Source organism: Balaenoptera borealis (genome assembly GCF_965194805.1).
Source record: "Balaenoptera borealis genome assembly, chromosome: 10".
In the NCBI taxonomy this organism is placed as follows: Eukaryota; Metazoa; Chordata; class Mammalia; order Artiodactyla; family Balaenopteridae; genus Balaenoptera; species Balaenoptera borealis.
In genome coordinates, this window is record NC_138874.1 from 107976447 (window position 1) to 107995287 (window position 18841).

Below are 18841 nucleotides of genomic sequence, written 5' to 3' on the forward strand. Positions count from 1 at the left end.
CACTGTAGTCGCGCTGGAAAGCCATGCCATCCAGCCCAGCGTTTTACAGTAAGAGAATGGAGTAGATGTGACATTTTGATCTCTGTCTGTCGGTTATCTGGGTCTTATTGCTCAATGAGTTCCTAACTCCGGAGGAGAAGAAAAGAAATGTCATTTGTTAACTTCCTAAAGTCCCAACAGTATTAGCCCAACAGTTCTTGAGCGCTGTACCAGATGGGGTCTCCACTAAACAGAAACCACCCCTGCTTAATTTCAGCAGAAAAGGAATGTATGGGAAGGAGATCAGGAAGCAGAATGGGAAGACAGGGCCCCTTCATTTGGGTTGTGTCCGGGAGCAAGGGCAGTGGGCGGCCAGAACACATGGTCACCCACAGTTCCAGTCTGGTTAGCGTCCCCGGATGCCCACTGGCCCTGAGACCTAGGACATGGCCTGTGGCCCCTGGACCTGAGATGCAGCCATGGTCACCAACAGAATGGAGCCTACGCTGCCCTCTCCTTTTCTACTTCCCTCACTCCGGAGTCACAGGTTTAGGATGGGGCATCTGAATGGCTGAGCTGAAGTCACCCTTCCACTGCCTCAGGGACAGTGGGAGCAAGTGATTAGCCTTTGATGCTTGACTTCTGTAGCAGGAGGTCCTTATCTCAAAGGAGGGCATTAAAATAAACCAGCGAAGAAAAATCAACAACGAACATCACTAACCAGGGCTGGGTTCACACATTAAACTTCATAGTTATTATCATTATGCCCATTTGGCAGATGAAGACATTGAACTTTAGAAAGGTTATGTGCCTTGCCTATGGCCACACAGCTAACAAGTGGATTAAAAAAAGGTGGAAGGTGGTTTCAAACTCAGATCTGTCCAAGTTCAAAGAACAAGTACTGAGCTATACCAACAATTGCCCCTGTGATCTTAATTTTCATTCGGTGTATTTAGAGAAACCCTTTACTATATGATTAACGCCTCCTGGTCTTGGTGGTCTGCAAAACAATCTCAAACCAAAATGGCTCATCTCCTAAAGGCTTTCCAACTCTTTTTTTTTTTTTTTTAAACTTGGCAAGAACATCTTCTCACCAGATAGTTTAGAAAAATCTCTTAACTTTAACCTGAGGCTGTGCGTATATTTTTTGGTTTCGGATTAAAAGTGTTCTCTCTGTTGCTGAGTCATCTCTTCAATGTTTACTTGATGCTAGACCTTGCCATTCAGTGCAGGGAGGTGAAAAGATTAGAAATTGTAAATCAAAGCCTAACCATATCCACTCCAGAAAAATCTCATCATCACGAAAAGCCTCCTCCCAAGCCCTGAAACTGCCTCCTTCTTGCCTTCTCTCCCTGTGCTTTTATTGCACGTCCGATAAATTGCAAGAGTTACTCTCTTGAGCATGTCTGGAAACTTAGCAGATGGAAATAGTTGTGTTTAATTAATTCCCCTGATGTATAAGATAGTGTTAATTTTAAAAAAAACCCATTCTGCATTTGCCTCCCATGTGATTTGGCCTCCTCTTTGCTCATCACTGTGCTTTTGGAATTGAGTACAGTGCAGGTGAAGCCTGGAGGATGCCAGGAGGCATCCCAGGCACAGATCACAGGGTTTACTGTCTGAGGAGGCCATCTCGTTCCGCTTAGCTGGACCCCCACCCAGAAACCTGAGACATCACCCCTCCCGGAAGGGGGTCCCCTCTGTGACTGCAGTGACCACAGCATCCAAAGGAGGAAAATCAGTGCAACAGATGCTCTGTCCACAGATGTCAGAGGAGTAAGTAGGTAGAAGAGCACAAGTGGCAGGAGTGGGCATAAAAGCTGGTCACGATGGCTCAGCATGCTTCCAGCTGTAATCTGGGGACAGAGCCAAGCTTGAAAACAAAAAGAGAAGTTATAATAAGTTTAGCTATGAATAACGTAGACTCAAAAAATGGTGTCATAAGAAAAATGGGAGTTTATTTTTCTCATCTAAAGAGAAATCTATAAGGTGGGAAGTACACGTATGAAAGGAAGTTATCAGGGACCCAGGACTCCTATACCTTTCTGTTCTGTCATTCTTAGTGTATGACTTTGAGTCTTAAGGTGGCCCTTTGCACACAAACTGGCTGCTGGATCTTCAGCTGTCACATCTTAAGTTCCAGGCAGGAAGAAGGATAAGAAGGGTAAAAAGTGCATATCAGTTGGATTAGCCTCTTCCTGCTCCTCCTTCTGCGTTCTAGGAAACTTCCCCAGAATCTCCATCTCCTGTCATCTACTCAATACTCTCTTTCTGCTGTATGTCACAGACCAGAACTTGGTTGTTCATAGGCCAAAAATATGGCTACTCCTCTCTGCAGGGGATGCTGAGGGATATAGGTTTTTTTAGCTGGACATATTGCCTTTTTTAGCTGGACATTTCCCCTAACATTAGGCATTAGGGGAAATCAATATGCTCTGTGGGGTAGCTTGAGGAATTTTCCAAGTTGTCTTCTCTCCTGGTGCTGTCATTTATAAAATTATCAAAGCAAACTTTGGCATACAAGTTTGCTATAAGCTGACCTCTCTACTTGTCTCAAATTTTACACTGTTTTTTCTGTCCCCCGCCCCCCAATAGCTCTCTTTCCAGGTCTCTGTGTGGCTGGCTTCTTAAGTGTCACCTTTTCATGGAAGCTGTTCCTGAAATTTAATGCCCCTGCCTGCCCAGTCACTCTCTGATCACACCACTGTATTTTATTTTCTTCTTGCCACTCTCAACCTGGGACAGGTTTATTTGTCTGTGGTCCATGTCTCCTCACCAGAATATAATCCCCTGGAGAGCAGGCACTTTGCTTCTCTTGTTCGGACATTTCAGAATTTCTGTAGAAACATAATTTATGAGCTTACCTGAATTTGCAAAGAAATGACATTTTACAAATCACTGCAATGGAAATTACTTCTTATGTGACGATGAATGAAGAACAATAGCTTGAAGAATTCTGGATCTCTGGGGTCTCTCTTGAGCATATGATCTGCCTCACTGCTCTACATTTGCCCCCAGCTCCTGGTTCAGATTTGGACCTCAACCAAATTGCAAGTTAGCACCTGACTTTGACCCCCAGGGTCACTCTAGAAGAGAAGGAAACTTGACTACAAAATCCCAGTAAGGTACAGGTGTGCCAGGCACCTGTGCTCTGTGATGGTGGGAATGATGGCTGAGTCTGTGGTCAAGAAGAGATGACAAGAAGAGCTGTGGGCTTTCCAGGTTGAGTGTTGCCTTGCAGCTGTGCTTCTCAAAGCTGATTTCCCTGGCCACCTGCATCAGAATCACCAAGTGTTGTTAAAGTGCCGATTTCTGGGCCTGTCGGTACAGCTGAATCGGAACTCTTGCACTTTGCACAAGCTTCCAAGGTGTTTCAGAATCATTTCCATTCATGAGTCAGTAAAGATCTTGTGGTTTCACCATCCAGCAAATTTCTCTCAGGCTGGGCTGAAATGTATTATTTTAGGGTAATTTTCCTGGGATATTAATGCTTAATGATTTCCTTTAAACTTTTTTCCCCTTTGAATCCAATTTCGCAGAGCCAATTGAATAATTCAAGTTCACGTAATTTTCTAGAGATCAGCCTCCCATTCTTTCCTTGGAGATGGATGTGGGCGAGAAACAGTTAAGTGGAAAACTCACTTCTCTCCTTCTCCAAGCAGCTCTTTGCAGGCATGAGCGTTCTGCAGAAAACGCAGTGCCTTTGTGATGGAGAGTGTGCACTTATTTTATTCCCACTGTGTACCGAGTATGGGTCTGATTTCTACATGGGAGCTTCTTCCTCTACTTGCCTGGGGCTGCCTAGTTTGAGCCTCCTCAGCACCCCAAAGCCCAAATCCTGCAGTTTGTGCATAATTCCAATACTCATTTGAGATTCAGTTTATTTCCATGTAATATGCATGTACCTACTATGTGTAAGCACCATGCTAGGCTCTGGGGGAAGAGGAGGAAACAGGTACAAACGTAACGGAAAGGAGGTCCCTGCCGTCTGGGAGCTGTGGACCAATTGAGAGAGACATTATTAAACAGCCAATTAGAGTGCAAGAAAATATCAAGTCAGTCTAAGAGGAGGAACAGACTGCTTCCTTCACAGAGGAGGGGGGAAGTTCTATGGAGGCAGTGTGATTGCTGCAGGATGAGAGGGAGCAAGTCATCCAGAAGTCAAATGGGACCACAGTGGGGAGAGCAGGAGGGTTGACAACCATGCAAGCCCTCTGTGCATAAAAGATGTCAGGCTGTATTTTTGTAACTGGTTTCAGCTTGTACGTCTGGACTGTGGAGATGAATGGGCTTTGAGAAGCTCAGTACCTGGAACAGAGGCTGTTAAATGATCACTGTTCAGTGTGCGGCCAGCTGTGCTGACCAAACCCTGGGCCAGCTGCTCTCAGATCTTCTCTCTCATCGTCACCGCAGCCAGCATGCTGCCCGCAAGCTCCCGGGACTGACAAATGGAGCAAGAAAAGCAACCTCCCAAATCCCGTTTTCTCAGAAAAGAAAGGACGTTCTCCCAAAGAAGGGGTATTGGGTAGACAACCTGTGACCTCTGAAATGTCTGGGTTCTGTCTTCCCAAGTAACAGGCACTCCCGACCTTTGAGGTGGTGGGCATGTGAGCACTTTGCCTGAGGTGGGGGATGGGAATTCTTTCAGTTCCACTGCCCTCCTTTTCAGAGTGACTTCAGACCTCAAGAGCTGCACACCTGCCTCAGAGAGAAGAGGGGTTTCTATCCCAGGTCCCTGCACTGGCTTTGAAATCAGGTGTGGCTCTAAACAGGGCAGGACAGATGCTCTCCTGATGGTCCAGTTGATTTTTCAGCTTCAATCCTGTTAACCTAATGCTACCCCTTGGGTTGTTGAATAATCCCCACCAGAGTCTTCCGTACCTCCTTAACTTCCGTTTGAGAGATTTACGTGTGAGTTTGGGCACGTTGGTACCGTGTGCAGGCACTCAGCAGTGTTTGCGAATTAAGACTGATGACATGGGCAGCCACCTACACAGATTGCTTAAAAGTCATTAATTCATGACATTAACATGTTCGACGGATTTCATCAGATACGAATCAGCTCATTTCCGGGAGGGTGGGGACATGTTGCTTCCAGCGTTTCCACATGACGTATCACCAAGTGACGGGTTTTCCCGAGAGTGGTCCCTCTACCACCTGCTCCTCAGGAACCCAAGGAACTGGTTCAAACTGCAGATTCCAGAGACACACCCAGATAAACGGAATCAGGCTCTCTGGGAATGGGACCAGGAACCTGTATATTTATCAAGCTCCCCAGGTGAAGTTTGAGGGCCCTGCCCTGGAGTTTCCCTATGCTGCTCTTTGGCTCTTTCAAGGATAGCAACATACAAGAGGAGGCTCTCTGGTCACTTGAGAGATGTGTGGCTCGTTAAGAAGTTGCTTTGCTGGGTGCACAGTCAGGCAATTCAGAAAGGAATGAGGACGGACAGAGAGGAAAGAACAGAAGACACAGGAGGACCCCAGTCCACGCTGCTCACTAATTTTGTAGCAGTGATGGGACCAAAGGTTTGAACTTTGCTGTATTTTGGGATCCTCCAATCAGGTCAAGGGGGAGGAGCCAGCAAGCCTGGAGTTCCTTAAAATAGTGCCCCTCAGACTTGAGACTGGAGGGTGGATCAGAATCACTTGGAGGGCTTGTTGAACCGCAGTTTCATGGGCGCCACTCCCAAAGATTCAGATTCAGTAAGTCTGGGGAGGGACCAGGGCAAACAGCGGGGCCCAGGTGTGGGGTCCAGATGCAACTTCTTATGAAGGAAACAGAGCGCTTGATCTTGAACAGGATGCCTCTTTTGGGGGGCGTAGAGGAGAAAAAAAAAAACCCTTTTCTCTCCAACTTCCTAGATTCTCTGGCTAGGGCCCTGGAAATTAAACTGACTGATTAACAAGAGAAAACCAGAGCTTATAGTACGTGCAATATGCATACACACAGAAGAAACTCAGTGCTGAGTAACTCAGAGGGCTGGTTAGAACTTAGGCTTATATAGTTAACATCTGAGCAAAGAGCAATAAACGTGTAGAGAAGTGACAAGGAACAGGAAAAGGGCTTTAGGCTTCCAAGGGTAGCAAAGAGTGGGAAGGCAAATATGTGGGGAGAACTAAGAGAAAATAAGGGTTATTCTGGTAAGGTTTGTTATGTAGATTCCTCTGGGTGCCATCTCTGGGCTGGTAAGTTCTCTCCAGTGATTAAAAGTCTGAGTCTGCTTTTAGGCAAATGTGGGGCAGGCAGAGAGCTTTTTTGGCATTAGCTTTTTCTCGGTAGTCTCCAACTCAAAAACTCCTTACACCAAAGTGGTGTATTTTGAGGTTGCAGAGTCTGATCCCCTAGAAGGGCCGTGCTCACTCTTGGCCCCATCTCTGGATTTCCTCTCTCAGAACTCCTTGTGGCCAGAGTCAACCTGGTGTCTTCTAAGACGAGTGTTCCTCCCCTCATTCTGTGCTCTGTAAGGCAGGGGTCCCCAACCCCCTGGACGCAGACGTGCAGTGGGCCACGGCCTGTTAGGAACCGGGCCCAGCAGCAGGAGGTGAGCGGCGGGCGAGCTAGTGAAGCTTCATCTGCCGCTTCCCATCGCTCGCATTACCACCTGAACCACATCCCCCCTTCCCCAACACCCAGGTCCGTGGAAAGATTGTCTTCCACGAAACCAGTCCTTGGTGCCAAAAAGGTTAGGGACCACTGCCGTAAGAGATTGTGCCTAAACTGGGTTTCTGGAGAAGATAACATTAAAGGACATGCCCAAGCTCATATTCTGCGTGGGTTTTAGACCTTGGAGAGATCTTAGCAATCACCTCCAAGGCAGTGCTCCTGCACCATTTGACATTTTTGTTGTTGTTGATTTCGGACATTGTTAATTGATCTCTGCACTTTTTCCCACCAGGCTTGGATGCAGCCTCACAATCCTTTCAATATAATACCAAGTTTGATTTATTTAGGGTGATGCTTATTTATGACCTAGATCTAACCATACTTCAGCTTCTACTTATGGAGACATGGAGGCTCGAGGAGGAGAGATGACTTGCTTAAAGCACAGAGCTGGGTCTGGGAATACCGGTACCCTGGCTCTAGGCTGAGGTTTTTTTCTTACCTTAGTAAATGTTTAGTTTTTAATAATATTTTCCAGAAATCTTTGAATTGGAGCATAAATTTTAATAGCTAAAATATAAATTATATGGAATATAATATTTTTTCCTATAGCCTGGAAATTTCCTAAATGTTATAAAAAATTATAAAGGACTGAGTATCTAAATAAACATTGTTAAGTGGTAAGTCGAAACATTGGCAACCTGTTAAATTCTAAAAACAATGAGTAGATTCTGCACTATCTATAATTTAGGGTTGTAACTAGTGGTTCATTTATTTCACTAAAAAGAGGGGAACAAGATAGCTTAATTTGCAAATACTGAAGTACCTGGCATTTGCAAAGAACAGAGCATGTATCACCTTGTTGAACCCTCATCTCCCGCATCATTTTGATGTGCTATCAGCCCCCAATGTGTACACTAGCTATTATTCCCACTCACATGGGGAAGCTGCATTCCTTATGACCATTAACCAAAAGGTTTCAGGGTCATGTCCAAAGTGAAGAACTGGCTAAGTCCAGCATAGAAAGCAGAGGTTGGTAGAGAGACCTCTCACTCCTAATGCCGGCCGAGGAATTAGGAATTCCTTCCAGCTCTCACACTGAATGCTGCTTTGTCTACTTTCCCTCATTCTTAGACATCAGGAAGAAGAATTTAGAAACTCAGTGGAGGTGATTCCCACTGGAGGTGGCAGGAGGTTGTACTTGAGAATCCTGCCACATACCGCACATCAGCTCCTCAGCTAACCTCACCATTCTTCATTCTCATTTCATCGTTAACCCCACTCTCCTCTCTCACTGTGGTTGTTACTACTTTGCCAAGCCCTCAAGGTGGATTAATTTGTAACTTTAATAATGTGGTAAAGAACCTGGAGTTATTTTGCTTGGAAAAGGGGTATAAAGAAGGCTGCATAATTTTTGTTTCGTGTTTCCCCATAAGCAGCCCATCTATTTACTCATCATTGCTTTTGGAATTTTAGCCTTTGCCTTGGAAAAGTGCTCAGATTACTTTAAGTTTCAGGGATAATTAAGTCTATAAAATGCATGTTTGTTGCTTTTTGGTTGAAAGTAGTAAAAAGAGGAGAAAACTGGAAAATGGGATGAAAATGTTCTAGAAAATTAACTCATAGTAGATCTGTTAAAAATTCTGTAGGGGTATTAAGATACAGGTTCCCTGTAAGGGAACTGTGGTCCCTTAATAAGGGAGACCAACTGGGAAAAATTTTGCTGGCTAAGGACGTCAAGATCTTACAGATAGTCTATTAAGATTTCAAATTCACATACAGGAGCTTTGTATTAATAAATGGAAGTGGATTCTTTACTTGAGCGTGAATAAATTGGAAACAATTTAGAATTAAGATTGGAAAACCATGCTTTTTCTTCCCTTTAGATTGAATTCAGACTTGCTTTGAATTGAGCACTGAATAGTCCCATAATGTTTGTATTAGTTTATGCTTTACAAACTGCTTTCCCATTCATTATAGCTTTGGATCTTCCTGCAATTCTGAGTCACGTAGTGCGGTGATCATGATTATTTTTTTCTCTCCATGTTACAGATGAGGAAACAGTGCTCCAGAGAAATTGGTGACTGTTCAGCATGAAGCAGCCAGTAGTGGTAAGGCTGGACATTGAATCCAAGTTATCATCACATTTTGTTTGTTATTGTCTAGTATCGAGTGTTTGCTCTGGGTTGGGTGCCAGACTGGGCACAGGGGCCAAAGGCGATAGAAATAGTCTGACTACAAGGAGCTCTCAACAGTAGAAGTCCAGAGTACACAAACTATGTGAAACTGTTGGACTGGGGAGGATTTGCCGATTGATTCTGTCCGAGGGGAGCTGAAGGTCCTATAATGCTCCCCAGAGTGATAGTCCCCCTGGGGGTTGACGATGAGTGGGGTCGTTGGGTGGGGAGTTGGAGGACAAGAGGGCAAAGGAAGGGAGACACAAATGTCCAGTGGCTGGGAAGACACAAATAGTCCAATGGGACTCAACCCACAGTTTTGTGCCTGTTGAGCACTTCTGTTCGCTAAAAGATGAATGTACTATTGAAATCTGTTCTTATTTTCTTGCCACTCCAAACTATACAGTGGAACTGGGAATCCCTGAGAACTGGAATTTCTTGTTGACTTCAGAAAGGCTAATTCTCATGAGGCCAAGCTGCATGGTTAGACTCCTAGCTCTTACTGATGCTGTCAAAGAAGAAAACTTGTCTCTTTGCAAAGTTTCAGTTCAGTTTTTGCATTATTTTCTTTGACATAAAAAGGTAAAATCAATCCAAGAAGAATATTGGCAAACTCAAACCTGTCTGTTTCATTAGTACATCGGTTTGAATAATACATATTTGCTGATTGTTTTGTGACAGGACCACAAAAAAAGTTATATATGATATTCTTAAATTGTAATGAAATCGTTGCCAAGTCTTTAGGGTTCAATATTCCTTGAGCAGCAGGTGATAAAATTCAAAAGATCAGTGTATGCAATTTTCTGGGCTCTGCTGGAATGATTAATGGTTTGGCCTTGATTTGAATTGGGAAAGAGGTATAAGGCAAGATCAGTTATAGGCGAACTTGGACTTCATTACCGTGGAGCAATTGGTGATTCAGCGCTGTTCTCTGAACGTATATGGAGCTACCGGGAAGGGGACAGTGAGTGAGGAATGCATGATCTGGGCCATTGGGCTCCAACTGGGCTCACATGGGGCTTGCTGGCACGTAGTCTTCTAACTGAACTGATACTACCACATAAACTCCTCGCCTTATTAGCTGCTTCATTTGTTATTTTCTGCTTACAGAAGTATATATACTCACTGTTAAACAATTTGCATATTATGAAATATCTGGCTTGCTAAGCGAGAATTCACCACCCCTCTCCCTATCTCAGAGAAAACCACCGTTATGAGTTGGGTATTCTTGCAATTATTATTTTTTTTAATTTTATTGAAGTATAGTTGATTTACAGTGTTGTGTTAGTTTCTGTTGTACAGCAAAATGACTCAGTTGTATATATATATTCTTTTTCATATTCTTTTCCATTATGGTTTATCACAGGATATTGAATATATTTCCCTGTGCTTTAGGTAGAACCTTGTTGTTTATCCATCCTATATATACTAGTTTGCATCAGCTAATCCCAAGCTCCCAATCCCCGACCCCCCTCACCCTTGACAATCACAAGTCTGTTCTCTATGTCTGTGAGTCTGTTTCTGTTTTGTAGATATGTTCATTTGTGTCATATTTTACATTCCACGTATAAGTTATATCATATGGTTCTTGCAATTATTTTTGTGCTCATACTGCCACTCATTTATTTATTAACATAGGAAAGATCAAGTAATATATTTTGAGCTTGATTTGTAACTTAATATCTCTGTGCATTAAAAAATAAATAAATAAACAATCTCCATGGGCCTGGGCCTGGTTCGCTGTCAGGCTGTCTCTGGTCAGCAGCTGCCTGGCCCCCGTCCTCACTGTCCTCCAGTCAGGCCTCTTTCAGCTGCCAAAATAGCATTGTTCCAGGATTAATGCTTTCCTCAACTGGAGTCACTTAAGCACGCTGGGCGTGGGAAAAGAGGTTTACTCAGGCACTGGCTTATTCTTGCTGTGTGTGCCTGGTGCCCTGGGACCTTGCCTGGGTTTTTGTTTTTTTCTTGGCGGGTCTTCCTGCTCAAGGAGACTAAATAGTGGAATGGATCAGAATTTGCATTCTGGAGTTGGTGGCATCCAGGTTTCTTAATCTCAGCAAGCCTCAGTTTCCTTGTCTGTAAATGGAAGTAGTAATGGTACCTACATTACAAATTTGTGCATGTGAGGATTAATTGAAATCCTTTATGTAAAGCACTTAGCCCAGTGCCTGTGACATTGTAAGCTCCCAGTAAATGACAGTTTATATCCTCTTACTAGGTGTGCAGGCTCAGGAGGACAAGGACTGGCTATCTTTTCCCTGCTGTATCCCCAGTGCTTGGCTCATGGAAGATTCTAGATAAATATTTGTTGAAGGGTTGAATTCCCACTGGTTGCCTGCATTGATCAGGGGTCCTTTAAGGGACCCACTGACCAGGGGTCCTTTAAGACCCCTTCAAGATCAGGCCAGTCCTTCAAGCTGGAAGGAGAATCTAGAAAGGAGAGTTGGAAGGTCAGAGAAAAGTCATTAACCAGCCCTCCAGAAGTACTAACCTGGGTGGAAAAGTCGGAGCTTGCAGATAAAACTGAGAAACTGCCACTTAGGTCCCACTGCTGGAGCGGGGCTACCCAGAGGTGAGGCCAGGGCAGAAGTCTCTTGTCTCTGTCTGAGGTGGGCCTGGACGTGCTGTTGGTCAGCAGGGTGGCATTTGGGAAGAAGAGCTGGATGCACTTTGAGGGGAGAACAAGGGGAGCTGAAACCCACCTGCACTTCAGCATCTCTTTTCCCCTTGCGTAGCCATGACGACCTTCCAGAAGTAATGGTGCTGCTTCCCTTCCCCGTTGCAGATCATAGCCAAATTTCTCCTCTGGCCAGCTCTCCGCCAGATCCATAAATGTGCTCCCAGCTCAGCCAAGTTGATTCAGCCAATGAACCACTGTTTAGAACGGATTCCTGTGCTGGAGTAAAACACAACACTTCGGTCATCAAGCTGCTGGTGAATCCCACGGCTTTTTGCCAGGGTGATCGGAATGGCTTCCGACCGCCGGCTCTGCCACGCTAGATCTCCTTACTCCTGTGAATGGAAGGGTCCAGGGCCCAGGATGGGTATGCACAGATGTCCATTGTGTGGGCCTGTCTCTGAGTATAATGATGCTGAAGCTTATTAGCTGTGGTAGCAGCGAGGTCTTCTGGGAGTTCTCTAGTCTATAATTGGGTTTTACTGTTGTGGGTTTTGTGAGTGTCAGAAATAATGAGATGACATTAGGATCTGGCATGGCATCATTAGAGGACCGGTAATGTAGATTATGAACATGCATTCATATAAGGGAGAGTAATAAATCAAGTGGAAAAATGCTTCAGAAGTAATGAAGGTCATGTCCAAATATATACTCTTTTGATGTACATTAACACCAGCAATGAATAATTCATGGCCCTATCCTCCGGAGGTTTGTAGGTGCCCAGATAAAATAACAGTTCTCTGGCCATCAGAAAAACCCATGGTGAGGGTCTTTGTTAAGAAGTCTGAAGATCGTTTGTGCCACGGATAGGGTTGGGTGGGATGCTGATTAGTTCTTCAGGAGTGGGAGGCAGGGCACGTGATAGCACAGCTGTCCAAAATGGAATTCTCCCGAGCACAGTTTTATATGCCTCTACACGATTCCAGCAATATTATGGTTTTTGGAAAAAAAAATTGTTTAGCAATTTATAACAGTCATTAAATTGCTCTGACTTATGAACGAACATCATTTTCCCCTCCAAGAAACACTGCAAGCTATGTATTTTACCTCACTTGAGAATGAACCAATGCAAATGTTTGTCTCTGGATATATAAGTTCTTTTCTCATGTGCTGGGTATTTATGAGAGTTGGCACTGCTCTGCTCATTATTAAATTCAGAACTTTTAGCACCATTGTTCAGAGGAAAGGGAAGGCTGGGAGCTACATTTGTGGGTTGCCAGTTATGTGGCAACCTTTTCCTACAAATAGAATGTCAATCCAGATAAAGTGTTTTCAAACGCCATGTCTTTTGCCCCCAAGCCTCTCACCCCAAGCCAATCTATCTAATACTATCCCAATGATAGCCAAGTAGCACAAGCTTTTGGGGAGGGTGGAATGTCCGTCAGTGCTGGTCCCTGCCTGTCCCTGTCTACCTCCATCTGTCCCAGTGTATCTCTTTCTGTCTCCATTCTTGTCTCTGTTCACTCTGTCGGAAACCCTCTCCTTACCTTAAATTTTTTTTATGCTGAAGGATAATACACACACAGAAAAGTGCCCAAATCATGAGAACTCAGCTCAGGGCATTCTCGTAAGCTCTAATCAGCATCCTAGAAGTCCCCTTGTAGTCCCTGCCTCTCTGCAAGGGCAGCCACACCCCTACCTTCTAACAGCATAGACACATTTGCCTGTTTCTACACTTTACATGAGTGGAATCACGTGGCTGTTTTTCAACTGACATTTTGCTCGTGCGCCATGTCCACATTGTGCATAGTTGCAAGCCGCTCATTCTCACTGGGGACACTGTGGCACTGAGTGCATACACCACAGTTTATTGATCCGTTCTGCTGTCAGTAGGCCTTGGGAAGTTTCTGATTAGGGGCTGTTAAGGAGAGTGTCCCTAGGAACATTCTAGAACATGTCCTCTGTTCAGTGTATGCCCACATTCCTGCCATGTACGTATTCAGAAGAAGAAACGTTGGCTTCCTGTTCTTTTTATTGCAGAGTTTACCTATCCTTCAGCCATCTCAATCCTCATCGAAATGAAGAGGGAGACAGTGCTGCTTAGGCCATAAACTCAGGTGTGCAAGAAATATCACTTTATTTTTTTACTCAAATCTAAACTCTTAAGTTCTCACACTACCAGGCTGGGGGAATCTCATCCTAGTCATTTAGGGATTCCCTTTATTCCCAGGATTGTGACTGGAGCCAGGAAAGGGAAGGGGCCTTTAGCCGCCGTCAGTCCCTCTGCCGACCAGGTCACCATTCAGGCCAAAGGCTTGTTCTGCGCTGTGCTGGGGGTGTGCAGGTGGGGGGAGGCTGGGACCCTCGCCACCTCTGACCATCTCCTTCAGGGCCCCCCAGTCTGACTGCCTCTCTGGGGGGCGCCAGATCCCTGCCACTCTCCTCCTCACCTCAGGAAATCTCTTCTTCAGCGGGAAGACACTCACTGCATCATCCTGCTTCTCTGGGACCCCTCTGCCACTTCCTCAAGTTCTGCCCAACTTGGTGGGCCCAGGATTTGGGAAAACAAAAGCCAAGATGTTTCAGGCTGGTTGCGTTCTGCTCTGGCACATTCCTGCCACCTGCTTCAATGGGGAAACGTGACAATTCAGGAGAAAAATAGAAATCATCTCCAGGTGTCACAGTCTGTGCTTGGCTAACACGTCGGGAGGGTGGTGGCTGGAGGCACATGTGACGTGGGTGGTGCCACTTGATAAGAGCTGCTGTCTGTGGCCTCAAGCACTGCCCAGGTATGGCGGTCTCTCTTTTATGGGACTCTTGTGATCCCTGTTTGTCCTCTCCCAGGAAGTGGGGAAAGGGTCTCAGGTGGAGAGAAGGAAGGCATGAGAGACTGCGAGCGAAGAAAGAGAAAGATGGAAGCTGTTGGGGGAACATAGGCACGGAGAGATTGTCAGCGAGAAGACACAAGTGTCAAAATACAACAGTTACCAACCCGGGACATGTGCTAAAGTGGCTGAAATGTTGACAGTCTGACAGCCTCATGTCCTGAGAGACGCCTGCAAGCTCCTGTGGTGGGAGAATGCTCACCCCTGTTTTCATTTTCTAGGACTTCCAGAACAAAGTACCACAAACCAGGTGGCTCAAAACAACAGACATTTATTCTCTCACGTTCTGATGTCTAGAAGTTCAGATTCAAGGTGTTGACAGGGCCATGCTTCCTCAGCGGGCTCTGGGGAAGAATCCTTCCTTGTCTCATCCTAGCTTCTGGTGGTTGCCAGCAATCTTGGCCTTCCTTGGCTGGCAGCTGTGACACTCCAGTTTCTGCCTGCATCTTCACATGGTCATCTGTGCATGTGTTTTCTTCTAAGAATGCCGGTCATTAGCTTAGGGCCCATCCTAATCCAGTGTGACCTCACCTTAACTCATTATATCTGCAAAGACCTAATCTCCCAATAAGGTCTCATTATTATAAAGTATTGTCTCATGTGAGTATGGAGGCTAAGTTCCACAATCTACCCTTCAAACTGGAGACCCAGGAAGGCTAGTGATGTAGTTTCAAGGCCTGAGAGCTATAGGGCCAATGGCGTAGATTCCAGTCCAGGTCTGAAGGCCTGAGAACCAGGAGCAGGGAGGACAGGAGAAGATTGATGTCCCAGCTCTGTAGTCAGGCAGAGGGAGGGCAAAGCCAGCCTTTCTGTGTCTTTTTGTTCTACTCAGCCCTCAGTGGATTGAATGATGCCCATCTGCACTGGGGAGGTCAACCTGCTTTACTCAGTCCACCAATTCAAATGCTAATCTCTTCTGGAAACACTGTCACAGACATGCAGAAATAATGTTTAATCGGCTATCTGGGCATCCGATGGCCCAATCAAGTTGACACATAAAATTGACCAACACAGAGGCTGTTTATAAAGCTGTGAGCAGGGTTAAGAGAAAAAACTGATGGATAGCGCAGGACCCTGGTATGTTTCTATCACCCCTTGGCTTGAGAGGGCAATTGCTAGAGCCCGGAAGGAGGAGCTGAAGCTGGAGGAGAGGGCCTCCCAACAGGAGCCATGGCCTTTGGTAGAGGGACCTGGCCAAACTGCAGAGACCAAGAATGGGCCAAGGGGCATGGATACCCCAGCCTCACTTTCCTCCCTCCCTCTGTTTCCTGGCAGTGTCTCTCATGGTAGAACCAAATGCAAGTCCTATGGGCACCGCCCCTGAGGAGCTTCCAGGACACAGTGCAGAGTAGAGGAAGGTGGAGGGTGGAATTGGTGGTTAGTGTAAACCATCCAGACATGAAGCTGAGGTTCTTCTTCTGGTGTAAGCATGGGGTGAAGAGGAACAAGCCCAGAGAGTGGGCCTTGCCAGCATCCCGGGCTGAGGAGGAACAAGCCCAGAGAGTGGGCGGAAATCCATGCCACTGAAAAAACCCATTTGCAACTAATGAGCTGCAATTCATTACGGGCAATTTCTGCAGGACAGTTTCTAGTTTTCAATCAGCAGAATCAGTTTCTTTCTTTCCATGAAAGAAAAAGCAATCTAGACCTTTTTGGATAGAGAGTTAAGAAAACACCAAAATCTTATGGCCACAAATGGTTTTGCCAAGAGTTGGAGCACTCCTAGAACAGAGAATGACAAAGATACTCAAAGGACAGCTGATGTGATTATATTATATAAGTAATTCAAACCATTGCACCTTAGATTGAGTCTAATAATCTAAATATTTCAAATGGATACTAATTTATCTGGATAATTAACTCAAATTTTCTCCTCAAAGCATGGTCTCCCTTTTTTTGTACAGAATATCTAATTTATGAGAAGTAAAATTAAATCAATAGATTTTTCAATAATATGGCACGACTTTCTTTTTTTCCTTTTCTCCTTTTGACAAATGAACTCAAAGGTGACATACATAGATTTTTTTCCACCCGAAGGCATTTAAAACACATTTTCATGTGTAAGTCAAATGAAACATTACATATTAATCTGTACGGTGAGATTTATTGAGGTTTCTGGAGCTGTTAGGAGTTTTCAAATATGTGCTTAAAAACTTCTGGGTCATTTCTGTGATTTATTGTGAGGTAATACATAAATACACGTTTAGGTGCCCATTAAGAATAGATTTGAGCCCCATAATCTGGAAATTACTCAGTTCTTCATACTTCATAATACATCACATTAGCTGGTGGTATAGAACCATTATGATATTAATCGTAATAGAAATATACTTACAGGAAGGTTAAAAGACAAGATCCACTTCTAATGGCTCTTTGAGCCACTTGGAGCAAGGTAATGCTTTGTTGGCATATTTGTAAAAATTTGAATAATGAGATTGTAAGATTTTAAAAGTATTGCTGAGTGCTATTTTAAAATAACATTTCTTGTAAAATATTTTAAAATATAAGCTTTCCAAATAGCCAGATGGGGCTATTTTTTTCCTTTTCTGCTGTGAAGATGTCCAGGAGCCTGTGAAATGTATGTGTGAAGGGAGTCCCTAATGAAGCATGCCAAGGAAGCTCTCTTCTGCCCTTCTGGGGATGGATGGAGGCTATGTGGAAACTGACAACTGCATCTACAGAAGCTGTGGGAACAATGGCGTGGGGTGTCGTATGAAGACCAGTGGGTCACTTGCTAAAATATGCACGGCGGGGGGGTGGGGTGGGGAAGGATTTTGCCCTGAGGGTGCATTAAAGCTCTGATAGTCTGTGGGTTCTCAGTTTAGTTTGGTCTTGATCATGTTGGTTCTGTTACTGCTCCCCCCCCTCCCCCTGCTGAACTCTGTTGAGATGAGTCAGCTTTTTCAGTTTTTTCATTGTGGATGAAGCAATGCAGAAGCAATGCAGAAACTGAGACAAACACCCTAGGAGAATTGCAGATTCTTCACTCTAGGTACCTGGTTCAAAAACATCTGAAGATTGTAGTTACTGGGACCCAAATTCTGCTGGGTCTTGAGCTCACATTTAGTAGTTTAACATGATGGCTAGCTGGTTTGAAAACAATCCTTGGTATTCATGATCTTTTTTTCTCTTCTAGAAGGCTTAATGTGATAAAATATGCTGACTTCCTCCTGGCAGTAGGGAGCACGTAGGCATTGGTTCTTGGCCGTAGATGCATATTCACATCATTTAAGGACATTCTGATGAATAAGTATCAGTGCTTAGCCACCTTCCCAAACCTATCGAATGAGGTTCGCTCAGGACCAAGGTTTGACTGCCTGAACGGCAAAAGCGAGGTGGGGTGTAGACCACTCCTTTCCCTCGAGTTTAGGCCCTGGAGGTGTTTCTCCATAATTCACCTAACAAACTACTCCCAGGAGGACATTTGCCTGAGTGTGTTTAGTTGAGTGGGAGGGTTTTGTATGGAGAACACAAGATTAGGCTGGGATGAGTCTCTGACGTTGATGGGACTGATCTGACCCATGGACTGTCTGAGTCATAGAGAGAAAGGCTATGGGGAAAGGATGAAGTGATGAGACATCATGGCATAGCTTTGGGTGGGAGCCATGACAACATATGAGGAAGAGAGGATGTCCCCCCTCCCAACACCTATGCGTGGGGCACTGCATGGCTTCAGAGCAGGAAAAGCAGCTTGTTCTGGCCCGCGAAGGCTGGTGGCAGTGGGAAGATGGAATGACTGCCCCCTTTACTTCAGAATTAGCATCAGCACTTGGACACTGGCCTGCAACCCACCAACCTCCTGGCTTTCTGCAATCGCTTTGCTTTCCCCCTGCATGTATTTTACTTTCTGTATGTATGCACAGGTTAGAACCAGCCTGTCTGCAAAAAGGAAAAGGTGATGTGACTGTATCTGTTTGAAGATGAATCCCGCCAACTGTGTAATGCTACCTGAGACCAAACTAGAAGCAGTGCCTTGCTCCCACCTCTATTATACCTGGGAGTTTCTTATCTGCTCTGGTCCTCACTCCTTAGCTCTCCCACCTGGGCAATCTCTTGACCGGCCAACAAGCCCTTGAACTTGTAAGGATAGAAACCTGATATTTATTCCTCAAAATTAGAATGAGGGGGAAAATGTAGATAGTCTTCTATAACTATAGCATTGGAAAGGAATCCTCCCAAATCCCATTTGTTTACTAAGTTTGATGGTGGTTGTACAAGTCAATGTTAGATAAACCAGTGCAAAGGCTGAGGAGCTCATGGGGTACCACATGGGCATCAATCTTTATTTCCAGGTGGACTTGACAAGTTGGAAAAGGGAAAGTGTGTCATAAACATAACAAGATTCAAGCATCCAAGTGTTTTGTGTCCATTTGTTTCTAAAAGGGAAATACTGCTTCCTTATCAACTCACTTTATGGACTGACCACGCATAGCAGTTTCTGTGGGATAAATGATTAACATGAGTCAAAGCATAAAAAACCTTCTGTCTTCAGATATTAGCACTTTTGTGGGATTTCTCCATTCTTGTATGATATTAATTTGCCTCTGTGTGTTCAGGCAGGACAATGCCATTTCATAGTTTC

The 18841-nt window shown here is 44.8% G+C and overlaps 1 protein-coding gene and 1 long non-coding RNA gene across 6 annotated transcripts in view; one reads left to right on the forward strand and one right to left on the reverse strand.

The window, feature by feature from the left end:
* PLPP4 (phospholipid phosphatase 4) overlaps positions 1 to 18841 on the forward strand; it is a 567241-nt gene that overhangs the window by 268888 nt on the left and 279512 nt on the right. For all 5 annotated transcript variants that reach the window (XM_082407045.1, XM_082407044.1, XM_082407046.1 and 2 more), the window contains one exon: positions 8633 to 8691. The gene's annotated coding sequence lies outside the window, so the exon portion shown is untranslated. The remainder of the gene's footprint in view (positions 1 to 8632; positions 8692 to 18841) is intronic.
* LOC309635585 overlaps positions 1 to 18841 on the reverse strand; it is a 712727-nt gene that overhangs the window by 235093 nt on the left and 458793 nt on the right. The gene's annotated exons all lie outside the window — the stretch shown is intronic.